Source organism: Natator depressus, chromosome 1, assembly GCF_965152275.1.
Source record: "Natator depressus isolate rNatDep1 chromosome 1, rNatDep2.hap1, whole genome shotgun sequence".
In the NCBI taxonomy this organism is placed as follows: Eukaryota; Metazoa; Chordata; order Testudines; family Cheloniidae; genus Natator; species Natator depressus.
In genome coordinates this window covers 323750151-323762632 of record NC_134234.1, presented here as the reverse complement: position 1 = coordinate 323762632, position 12482 = coordinate 323750151, and the positions used below count along the sequence as shown (strand labels likewise).

The 12482-nt window shown below is 45.2% G+C and overlaps 1 protein-coding gene across 4 annotated transcripts in view; it reads left to right on the top strand.

Annotated features, from left to right (window-relative positions):
- The window catches only part of FAM185A (family with sequence similarity 185 member A), a 99426-nt gene that overhangs the window by 73279 nt on the left and 13665 nt on the right, over window positions 1-12482 (top strand). For 2 of the 4 annotated variants that reach the window (XR_012637616.1, XM_074942529.1), the window contains one exon: window positions 4521-4919. The exons of 1 other annotated variant lie outside the window; for it this stretch is intronic. The gene's annotated coding sequence lies outside the window, so the exon portion shown is untranslated. The remainder of the gene's footprint in view (window positions 1-4520; window positions 4920-12482) is intronic. One more of the 4 variants, XM_074942530.1, reaches the window with a different exon arrangement.

The window sequence follows — 12482 nt, the reverse complement described above, 5'->3', positions numbered from 1 at the left end:
AATATGAGCCCCAGGAGGATACAGGATGGGTTGAAGAGGATTACAAGGGAGAATAGGAATGGAAGGAACTTGCAGCCAGAGGGAACAGGGGATAGACTGGAGAATAGCACTGTCACCAGGAAAAGGCAGGTCTATGTGATCGGGGACTCTTTACTGAGAAGAATAGATAGGCCTGTAACCAGAGCTGATCCAGAGAATAGGAGGGTGTGCTGTCTTCCAGGTGCTAAGATACGGGATGTAGACCTGAGGTTGAAAAGGATTCTAAAGGGAGCAGGAAAGAATCCCCTAATTATCTTTCATGTGGGAACCAATGATATGGCTAGATTCTCACTGGAAAGTATTAAGGGAGACTATGCTAGGCTGGGGAAGACGCTTAAGGAAATTGAGGCTCAGGTGATCTTTAGTGGGATTCTGCCTGTTCCTAGAGAAGGGCAACAAAGGTGTGACAAGATTATGACTATCAACAGATGGCTTAGGCAGGGTGCTATAAGGAGAGCTTTGGGATGTATGGCCACTGGGAGGCATTTATGAACAGAGGACAGTTCTCTCAGGATGGACTTCGTCTGAGTAGGGAAGGAAATAGACTTCTAGGATGGAGGCTGGCACAACTGATTAAGAGAGCTTTAAACTAGGAATTTGGGGGAGATGGTTGGGAGATGTCCAGGTAATCTCCACACCAGATTTTAGCATTGAGAGGAAAGAAAACGAAGTAAGAGAGGATACAGCCGTGGGTAGGAGGAAGGGCAGTGTAGATACCAGTGTAATAGGTCATACTGGCTGTAGAATGACCGTGCCGAATAGGGTACAGAATGTGAGTGAGGCCAAACAGCAAAAATTAAGATGTTTGTACACCAGTGCAAGGAGCCTAGGCAACAAAATGGAGGAACTAGAGCTACTGATGCAGGAAGTGAAACCAGATATTATAGGGATAACAGACACATGGTGGAATAGTAGTCATGACTGGACTACAGGTATTGAAGGGTATGTGCTGTTTAGGAAAGACCGAAATAAAGGTAAAGGTGGTGGAGTAGCATTGTATATCAATGATGAGGTAGAATGTAAAGAAATAAGAAGCAATGAAATGGATACGACACAGTCCGTCTGGGCAAAAATTACATTGGGGAAGAAAACTATTAGAGCCTCCCCTGGGATAGTGCTTGGGGTGTGCTATAAACCGTCAGGATCTAATTTGGATATGGATAGAGCCCTTTTTAATGTTTTTAATGAAGTAAATACTAATGGAAACTGCGTGATCATGGGAGACTTTAACTTCCCAGATATAGACTGGAGGACGAGTGCTAGTAATAATAATAGGGCTCAGATTTTCCTAGATGCGATAGCTGATGGATTCCTTCAGCAAGTAGTTGCTGAACCGACTAGAGGGGATGCCATTTTAGATTTGGTTTTGGTGAGTAGTGAGGACCTCATAGAAGAAAAAGTTGTAGGGGATAATCTTGGCTCAAGTGATCATGAGCTAATTCAGTTCAAACTGAATGGAAGGATTAACAAAAATAAATCTGCAACTAGGGTTTTTGATTTCAGAAGGGCTGACTTTCAAAAATTAAGGAAATTAGTTAGGGAAGTGGATTGGACTGAAGAATTTATGGATCTAAAGGTAGAGGAGGCCTGGGATTATTTTAAATCAAAGCTGCAGAAGCTATCGGAAGCCTGCATCCCAAGAAAAGGGAAAAAATTCATAGGCAGGAGTTGTAGACCAAGCTGGATGAGCAAGCATCTCAGAGAGGTGATTAAGAAAAAGCAGAAAGCATACAGGGAGTGGAAGAAGGGAGTGATCAGCAAGGAAAGCTACCTTATTGAGGTCAGAACATGTAGGGATAAAGTGAGACAGGCTAAAAGTCAAGTAGCAAAGGGAATTAAAACCAATAGTAAAAGGTTCTATAGCCATATAAATAAGAAGAAAACAAAGAAAGATGAAGTGGGACCGCTAAACACTGAGGATGGAGGGGAGGTCAAGGATAATCTAGGCATGGCCCAATATCTAAACAAATACTTTGCCTCAGTTTTTAATAAGACTAAAGAGGATCTTAGGGATAATGGTAGCATGACAAATGGGAATGAGGATATGGAGGTAGGCATTACCATATTTGAGGTAGAAGCGAAACTCAAACAGCTTAATGGGACTAAATCGGGGGGCCCAAATAATTTTCATCCAAGAATATTAAAGGAATTGGCACATGAAATTGCAAGCCCATTAGCAAGAATTTTTAATGAATCTGTAAACTCAGGTGTTGTACCGTATGATTGGAGAATTGCTAACATAGTTCCTATTTTTAAGAAAGGGAAAAAAAAGTGATCCGGGTAATTATAGGCCTGTTAGTTTGACATCTGTAGTATGCAAGGTCTTGGAAAAAATTTTGAAGGAGAAGGTAGTTAAGGACATTGAAGTCAACGGTAAATGGGACAAAATACAACATGGTTTTACAAAAGGTAGATCGTGCCAAACCAACCTGATCTCCTTCTTTGAGAAAGTAACAGATTTTTTAGATAAAGGAAACGCAGTGGATCTAATTTACCTAGATTTCAGTAAGGCATTTGATACCGTGCCACATGGGGAATTATTAGTTAAATTGGATAAGATGGGGATCAATAGGAAAATTGAAAGGTGGATAAGGAATTGGTTAAAGGGGAGACTACAACGGGTCCTACTGGAAGGTGAACTGTCAGGCTGGAGGGAGGTTACCAGTGGAGTTCCTCAAGGATCGGTTTTGAGACCAATCTTATTTAATCTTTTTATTACTGACCTCGGCACAAAAAGTGGGAGTGTGCTAATAAAGTTTGCGGATGATACAAAGCTGGGAGGTATTGCCAATTTAGGGAAGGACAGGGATATCCTACATGAGGATCTGGATGACCTTGTAAACTGGAGTAATAGTAATAGGATGAAATTTAATAGTGAGAAGTGTAAGGTCATGCATTTAGGGATTAATAACAAGAATTTTAGTTATAAGATAGGGACGCATCAATTAGAAGTAACGGAGGAGGAGAAGGACCTTGGAGTATTGGTTGATCATAGGATGACTATGAGCCGCCAATGTGATATGGCCGTGAAAAAAGCTAATGCTGTCTTGGGATGCATCAGGAGAGGTATTTCCAGTAGGGATAAGGAGGTTTTAGTACCGTTATACAAGGCACTGGGGAGACCTCACCTGGAATACTCTGTGCAGTTCTGGTCTCCCATGTTTAAGAAGGATGAATTCAAACTGGAACAGGTACAGAGAAGGGCCACTAGGATGATCCGAGGAATGGAAAACTTGTCTTATGAAAGGAGACTCAAGGAGCTTGGCTTGTTTAGCCTAACTAAAAGAAGGTTGAGGAGAGATATGATTGCCCTCTATAAATATATCAGAGGGATAAATACCGGAGAGGGAGAGGAATTATTTAAGCTCAGTACCAATGTGGACACAAGAACAAATGGATATAAACTGGCCACCAGGAAATTTAGACTAGAAATTAGACGAAGGTTTCTAACCATCAGAAGAGTGAAGTTTTGGAATAGCCTTCCAAGGGAAGCAGTGGGGGCAAAAGATCTATTCTGGCTTTAAGATTAAACTCGATAAGTTTATGGAGGAGATGGTATGATGGGATAACATGATTTTGGTAATTAAATATTCATGGTAAATAGGCCCAATGGCCTGTGATGGGATATTAGATGGGGTGGGATCTGAGTTACCCAGGAAAGAATTTTCTGTAGTATCTGGCTGATGAATCTTGCCCATATGCTCAGGGTTTAGCTGATCGCCATATTTGGGGCTGGGAAGGAATTTTCCTCCAGGGCAGATTGGAAGAGGGTTTTTCGCCTTCCTCTGTAGCATGGGGAACGGGGTCACTTGCTGGAGGATTCTCTGCTCCTTGAAGTCTTTAAACTACGATTTGAGGACTTCAATAGCACAGATATAGGTGTGAGGTTTTTGCAGGAGTGGTGGGTGAAATTCTGTGGCCTGCGTTGTGCAGGAGGTCAGACTAGATGATCATAATGGTCCCTTCTGACCTAAATATCTATGAATCTATGACTTATTATACTGTGCTATGTGTAAAACTGGTCACCAAGCTCCTGCACATCGAAAGCTTGAGAGCTTATTTTACGCCCTCATGATCCTCTCTCATCTGTTTCTTCACTGTTGGCAGGGGCAGCAACCCCAGAGAACCCCTTCTTTATTATACCACTGGGGATGGTAGCAGGGTGCAGTCCCAGAACATGCCCCCTTCAGTTCCCTCCTGGTTCTCCCACTAATTCACAGCCCAGAGAACTTAAAATAACATTCCTGCTCCAGGGGGTCTGGGTTATTAAGTCCTTACAGAATATGGTCTCCTTGGGCCCTTCAGCTTCAAATCTTCTTGAGGCTTCTAATTCACTTTTTTCCAGAACTTCAAGTCCCAGCTCTCCCTTAGTTCCCTCTGAGCCAGGGAGCTCTGCTAATCACTGGTCTCCCTGGATAATTTTTTTCCAGGTTTCCTTTTGCCCTGGTCCTTGGACTCAAACTTCTTCCTTTTGGTTCCAGGGGCTCCACAGCCTCCTTCCTGGGGCTGTGTTGCAATTCATGGCAGGCTTCCTCAGTCCAGCAGCATCCAGGGTCTGATCCCGGTCCAAGGAGCCTCCCTTGGTCCCTGCACTGCTACGTCTCCTCGGGACTGTGGTGTAATTCATGGTAAACTTCCTCAGCTCACCAAAGCCAGGTTTTGGTTCCATGTCACAGAGTCTCCCTCCTGACTCTGTGTTCCCTTCAGTTCTCACTCTCCAGACTACCTGCCTTGGAGCCACCTAACCATTGCACTCCTTCTCTCTGCAGTTACAACTCGTCTGAGCTCTTCCTGGCTTTTATGAAGGCCATGTGTTCTTCACATTCTCACCTGAACCTGAGCCCCACAGCCTCAGGTGGGAGGCAGAGGGTCAGTCACAGGTAGGGACTGGATCCATCTCCCCTTAAAGGGCCAATCACCCTGTGATAGGCACTTTAGGACTAGTTATCTCTGCTTGTTCTCTTTCCCTACCATGGCAATTTAAATTCTTTCATCTTCCAGGATGCCATCAGCACCACGTTAACAGCCAGCTCTGAGTTATACCTGCAGTTGAACAAAATATTGTTTGTTTAAGAAAGAGTGAAGAAACATACACTCAGAAAAGCATCTGAACTTACATAGCCCACAGCTAGAAGAGTTTCTGAGGCTTACTTGCATAAAGGTTGGGAATTATGGATCTTACCTATCCATGTACAGTCTCCTATTCTCTCCATCTGTAGCTTTAGCCTGTCAATGACAGAATCCCATGCATACTAAGTGTCACAATTCAGGACAGCTGCCTCTGTATTCCCCTCCATGGTCGAGCAAGAGTCCCCATTCTTAGGCTCTCGGCTCCTTGGCCATCACCTCTCCTGGGCAGACACCCACATCTCTCCCTCCTGACCAGGGTTTTTCTAGGCTGCATAGTTTCCTTCCTATACTTTGTTATTCCTAGCAAGCCAGACTGCCTAAACAGGCCGGTGGCTGCACTTTGCTCTCTCTTAGACGCTGTAAACAGCAAGATTGCGCACAGGTATACATCACCACACAGTCATTTCTAAACAAGCACATTTATTCTTAAGGTGAAAGCATTAGAGAGAAAACATGTTAAAAACAATAAAAGAATCTACATGCATGCTAATAAGCTTACCAGAGATCACACACACCCTGTCCAGCAGGAGCTTTGGTAGGAGTCCTTCAGACCCTCCGCAGAGAGGGGGGTTTCTGTGGTAACAAGTTCATAGCTCAGAACAAACCCTCCCTATGAGTAGCTTAGCTTTTCCTTTATACAGCTTGGGCCTTTGATCTTCAGATTCCAGGATCAGGTAATCAGCTCATGCGGGTGTAGCTTTAAAAGGCTGGGTTTCTGCATAACTAGAGGTGGGGAATTTACATTCTCCTCCCACTAGAGATTCCTCAGGAGATACATGACACTGTTTGCCCAAAAGTCCATTCTTGTCTGATCCATTGTTCAATACAGTCCTCTGGCATTTGTAACTTTTGCATTTAAACAATGGGCTCCAAAACTACTTAAAGTTAGTTCAATAAGGTTTTTTTTCAAGAATATTGCAAGAAATTGCCATATCTGTCACTGTAAGCCCACACAATCCATGTCTATTCCTTGGCTTCCTGAAAGACACCTTTTTTGGACCCCCTCTTCTGACCTTCAAACAATCCCCTAATCTGTCCAACCTCATCATCAGAAGCAAGCTCCCCATAGAGCAAGGGTATGTCTACACTACAATATTATGTCCATCTAAGTTACGTGGATGCTCAGCCACAGCAGTAATTAAATCACTTTTGCATGTCCACACTATGCTTCTTGTGTCAGCGATGCGAGTCCTCGCCAGGTGCGCTTGCACCGATTTAACTGTCAGTGTGGGGCATTGTGGGATGGCTTCTGAGAACCAGCAACTGACACTCCACTACATCGAGCTAAGCACTCTCGTGGAAGTGGAGTTATTAAGTTGGCAGAGCAGGTGAGTTATGTTGGCAGGAGCGACATTTTTGTGTCGATGGTTACAGAGTTAGGTCAATGTAAGCTGTCTTGCATTGACCCAACTCTGTAGTGTAGACGAGGGCCAAGACACAGCAACTCAGACCAGCACCAGACCCTGCCAGAACAACAGATGCAAAACCTGCAGACATATCTCCACTGCTACAATGATCAGCACTCCCCACAACACACCTTTCGAGACTGGCAAAAAGAAAAGGAGTACTTGTGGCACCTTAGAGACTAACAAATTTATCTGAGCATAAGCTTTCGTGAGCTACAGCTCACTTCATCGGATGCATTCAGTGGAAAATACAGTGGGGATATTTATATACACAGAGAACATGAAACAATGGGTGTTAACATATACACTGTAAGGAGAGTGATCACTTAAGATGAGCTAATACCAGCAGGAGAGCAGGGGAGGGGGAAGAAAACCTTTTGTAGTGATAATCAAGATTGATGAGTCCTACACATGCCTATCATATGTAGTGTACCTCATCCAGTGCACTAAATGCCCCAATAGGAACTATCTGGGTGAAACCAGACAATCACTACTGTCATAAATATAAAGGGAAGGGTAAACACCTTTAAAATCCCTCCTGGCCAGAGGAAAAACCCTTTCACCTTTAAGGGGTTAAGAAGCTAGGATAACCTCGCTGGCACCTGACCAAAATGACCAATGAGGAGACAAGATACTTTCAAAAGCTGGGGGGCGGGGGGGGGGGGGAGAAACAAAACTCTCTCTGTCTGGGTGATGTTTTTGCCGGGGACAGAACAGGAATGGAGTCTTAAAACTTAGTAAGTAATCTAGCTAGATATGCGTTAGATTCTGATTTCTTTAAATGGCTGAGAAAATAAGCTGTGCTGAATGGAATGTAGATTCCTGTTTGTGTCTTTTTGTAACTTAAGGTTTTGCCTAGAGGGATTCTCTGTGTTTTGAATCTGATTACCCTGTAAGATATTTACCATCCTGATTTTACAGAGGTGATTCTTTTTACTTTTTCTTTTATTAAAATTCTTCTTTTAAGAATCTGAATGCTTTTTCATTGTTCTTAAGATCCAAGGGTTTGGGTCTGTGTTCACCTATGCAAATTGGTGAGGATTTTTATCAAACCTTCCCCAGGAAAGGGGGTGTAAGGTTTGGGAGGATTTTTGGGGGAAAGACGTTGCCAAACGGGCTCTTTCCCCGTTATATACCTGTTAGATGTTTGGTGGTGGCAGCGATAAAGTACAAGGGCAAAAGGTAAAATAGTTTGTACCTTGGGGAAGTTTTAACCTAAGCTGGTAAAAGTAAGCTTAGGAGGTTTTCATGCAGGTCCCCACATCTGTACCCTAGAGTTCAGAGTGGGGAAGGAACCTTGACAACTACGCTCTAGAATAAACTCTCACAGTAAAATTATAAAAGACAAACACACCATATCACCTGTGGGTGAACACTGTTCACAAAATGATCACTCTGTATCTACCCTATCAGTCCTCAGCCTCAAAGGAAAGGTTGCACAACACTTTCAAAAGATGAGCCTGGAAGCTTAAATTCATAACTTTGTCAGACTCTAAAAATCATGGACTGAACAGAAACACTGGATTTATGGCTTATTGCAACAATCTGTAACTCACTAACTCCCCACCCCCAGCTGCTTCCCCCCCCCTTTCTTTCTTCCATATAGCTGGAGTGGTGTTAATTGGCCACTTCACGTTCAATGGTCTCTTGAAATATCTGTTAACTACTTATGCTAAACAGTCTGTTCCATCTTGTATTGAACTGTGACACTCTGGCTCTGGGTATGTTTCCCAGACCTGAAGAAGAGCTCTATGTAAGCCTGAAAGCTTGTCTCTGGGGCAAGTCTACACTACAAAATTAAGTTGACCTAAGTTAAGTCGACATACAGCCGCCACAGTAATTAAATCACTTTTGCATGTCCACACTATGCTCCTTGTGTCCGCAATATGCATCCTCACTAGCAGCACTTGCATTGATTCAGAGAGCAGTGCATCGTCTAGTGCAGGGTGTTTTGGCAAGGGTTTCCAATGCCTCCTGAGGGCAAACAAGTTATGCAGAGGCAACTGGGAACATGGGTTCAATGTCCCAAGATGCAGTTTTCTCCATCCCATAATTTTATCTGCATCCCATAATGTTTCATGCCTCTTTTCAAAAGCCCCCAAACCCATGCATCCACCATCTGTGTGAGAAGCATGGGTCCTGTACAGCTCTGCACGATCGTGGTGAGCGTTGTGAGCATGGTGTGCCTGATCCTGCAGTATTTGCAGAACAGCCAGCGGAGCATCGGAGAACTTGACTATTCCTTGGAAGCTAGCTTGCTGTGGGACATAAAAAGAAACAATTCAAGGTTGTTGTAGGCATTCATGGAGCAGCTGCAGGCGATGGAGTGCCGGTTCTGGGGCTGAGAAACAAGCACTGACTGGTGGGATTGCATTGTTATGTAGGTACGGCCTGACAGGGACTGCAGAACTTTCAGCTGTGCAAGGCCACGTTCCTGGGTGTATGTGCAGAGCTTGCTCCAGAGCCGTGACACCAAAATGAGAGCTGCACTGACAGTGGAGAAGCAAGTGACGATCGTGTGGAAGCTTGCCATGCCAGACTGCTACCGGTCAGTGGGGAATCGATCTGGAGTTGGGAAATCCACCATGGGCATTGATGTGATGCAAGTGTGCAGGGCCATTAATCGTCTCCTGCTACACAGGACTGTGACTCTGGGCAATCTGCAGGACATACTGGATAGTTTTGCAGCAATGGGGTTCCCGAACTGCCTGAGGGCAATAGATGGCACACATATCCCTATTTTGGTACCAGACCACCTTGCCACAGAGTACATCAATAGAAAGGGCTACTTTTCTCTGGTATATTGCAAGCGCTCGTGGATCACCAGAGATGTTTTACTGACATCAATGCGGGATGGTCAGGGAAGGTGCAAGACACGAGCATCTATAAGAACACAGGACTGTTCAGAAAGCTGCAAGCAGGGACTTTCTTTCCAGACCAGCAGATTACCATTGGGGATGTTGAAATGCCAGTAATGATCCGGGGCGACCCAGCCTATCCCCTTACTCCCATGGCTCATGAAGCCATACACTGGCCACCTCAACAGCAGCAAAGAACACTTCAACCACAGGCTCAGCAGGTGTAGAATGACAGTTAAATGTGCTGTTTGAAAGGCCGCTGGCTCTGTCTACTCATGAGATTAGACCTCAGTGAAAAAATATCCCAATGGTTATAGCTGCCTACTGTGCACTTTGTAAAAGCTGTGAAGCAAAGGCGGGAAGTTTACGCCGGGGTGGAGGGCGGAGGTGGAATGGCTGTCCACTGATTTTGAGCAGCCAGATACCAGGGCTATAAGAAGAGCTCAGTGGAAAGCGATAAGTCTCAGGGAGGCTTTGAAAGACCATTTTAATAGCGAGCCAGAGTAGTGTGTTGCTGTAGTGCACTCTGCCTGGCATTGGCTTTTTGCACCCCGGTACGAACCTTGTAATGAGTGCTGTGTGTAGTAATATAACATTGCAAATGCACCTCTTGCTGTTATCGCTGAATGATGTCAGCCCCAGCCTGCATATGTTGTGAACTAATAAAGATGAATTAATTTTCCATAAATAGACTTTTATTCCAAATCCAGGCAAACAGACATATTTATAACTTAATGAAACTTTATAAATGCAGGGACAAGAACCTTTGAAGGGGAAAGAACAGTCATTTTCATTTCACAAACCCATACACCAATCATGTCTCTCAAATTTCAAAAATTTGTGGGGATTTAGAGGAGAGGGGCGTATACCTGTGTATCTTGCTGCCGGGCAGTGGAGTTCAAAATGGTGACCAGAGTGGTCACAGTGGGACACCTCCTGGAGGCCATTAAAGTTGACGTATGTGCAGATGTGATTATCTATGATTGTCTCCCCTAGGGTGGAGTGGTAGTGCAATGGCTCTGGACGCCATGTGCAATGTGGGGAGTGTGTGTAGAGAGGTCCCGAAATGCAGTTCTCTATAGGCTATAGAGGGAGGCAAGCATGGGTCTTTTGAACCAGAAGGTGAACAAGAGTCTCCAGCATTTCTGTTTGCTACTTGAGAAGCTCTAGCATCTCCTGCTGCATGTCTCTCTCCTTTTCCTGTGCTTTTCTCCTCTCTGCTCTATATCTGTCCATTCTGTCCATGACTGTGATCCACCAAGCCCTGTGCTTGGTATCCGAAGCACCAGAGACTTGCAGGATCTCTTGGAACATGTCATCCTGCATCCTCTTCCTTATCCTCCTTATCTGGCTGAGCCGCTCCGCTGGTGTGGATCCTCAAGGCCACATTTCCAGCTGCAAAGGATACAATGCACAGAGGTACTATTGTGAGTGTATTCACAAGATAAATGGGAAGTTTGTGTACTGAACTCACTCCCCTGGATCCACACAAGGTACAGGCACTACATTCTCACTTCTCCTTGGGATTCATAGAGCATGGTGGCACTCCCAGCCATGGTGAGTATGGCCCAGGGGGAGGGAGCGACTTGGGAAAATAATGGTGTGGGGGGAGGGGGGTAGCTCGTGGGCATGAGTATATGCGGATAGGGCAATTGAACTAAATACTGGCACCATTTTCCACAGGCGATGGTGATTGTAGCTGATATCTCACTTCTGAGGGTAATGGAGGCTGAAGGGAACAGCTCCTGCATGCGTCCAGCTGCAGACGGGTCCACATGTTGCTAGCCTGTGTGCTGCAATGGTGCTTGCTGAAGTAATTGCTGACCAGCGTGGGAAAGTGTTCTACTGCGGCGGAAGAAACAAGGCAATCCTCCCCAGAGACTTTCGGCAGACAATTGCAGAGCACCTCCTGGAACATTTTCTCAAGATCTGTATGGAGGATTCATAGGACATCCTGCTGCACATAAACAAGCTGCTCCGCATGTCTCCTTCTGCCTAACTGTACAGGGAAATGAGCAGCAGATAGCAACTCTGCCTCTATTGGTTATTTCACTACCTCTTCTACCTTGATTAAATGTACAGATGTGTCCCTGTAATATCAAAGCAAACAGCTACTTACCGGAGGTTCCTTCCCCTGCATCAGGCTCACCTGGGCTGGACTGTCGGGACTGGCTCAACTGCTCTGGAGTCAAAAACAGGTCCTGGCTCACGGTGCCACTGTATCCCCTATTCACCTGTCTTTCCCCCCATCCCCCCACTTCCTTGTCCAACACCTCCTCTCCACTGTTCTCTGACTTCTCCTAAGCATCCACAGATAGCATGCAGATCTTCGTAAAAGCAACATGTCTGTGGTTTTGCACTAGTGAGACTGTTGGCCTCCCTGGCCTCCTTGGCTTTCATGCGTCACTGCTGCAGGTCCCTCTTGTAGCCCTTCTTCCCCATGCCATGAGTGATCTGCTCGTAGATATTGATGTTTCTATGCCTGGATTGGAGCTGTGCCTGCCCAGCCTCTTCTCCCCACAGAGATCCATCACCTCCTGTGTACTCCAGGCAGGAGCGCGTCTGCAGTGTGAAGCAGGCATGGTCAGCAGGGCAGTTGCTAGGTGAGCTCTCCATGCCAAGCAAACAGGAAATGGAATTTCAAAAATTTGTGGGGATTTAGAGGAGAGGGGCGTATACCTGTGCATCTTGCTGCCGGGCAGTGGAGTTCAAAATGGTGACCAGAGTGGTCACAGTGGGGCATTGTCGGACACCTCCTGGAGGCTATTAAAGTTGACTTAAGTAATGCAGTGTTTATACTGATGTAATCCTTCTGCCCATCAGAGTTGGCAGCAACAAGGGCTGGGTTCAGTATCTAGGGGTTCCATTTCAATAACACAATGCAAAACCGGCTCAAGCCCCCTGCAGTGACCTGGGACAAATATATACCACCCCCGCTAGGCGCCTCTAAGAGGCAATACTTCCGCTCTCGCAAGCACAGAGTCTGAGTGTAGCAAAAGCCTTTTAATAACAGAGAGAAACAATGTGGCATTATGTTGGGGAAACACTA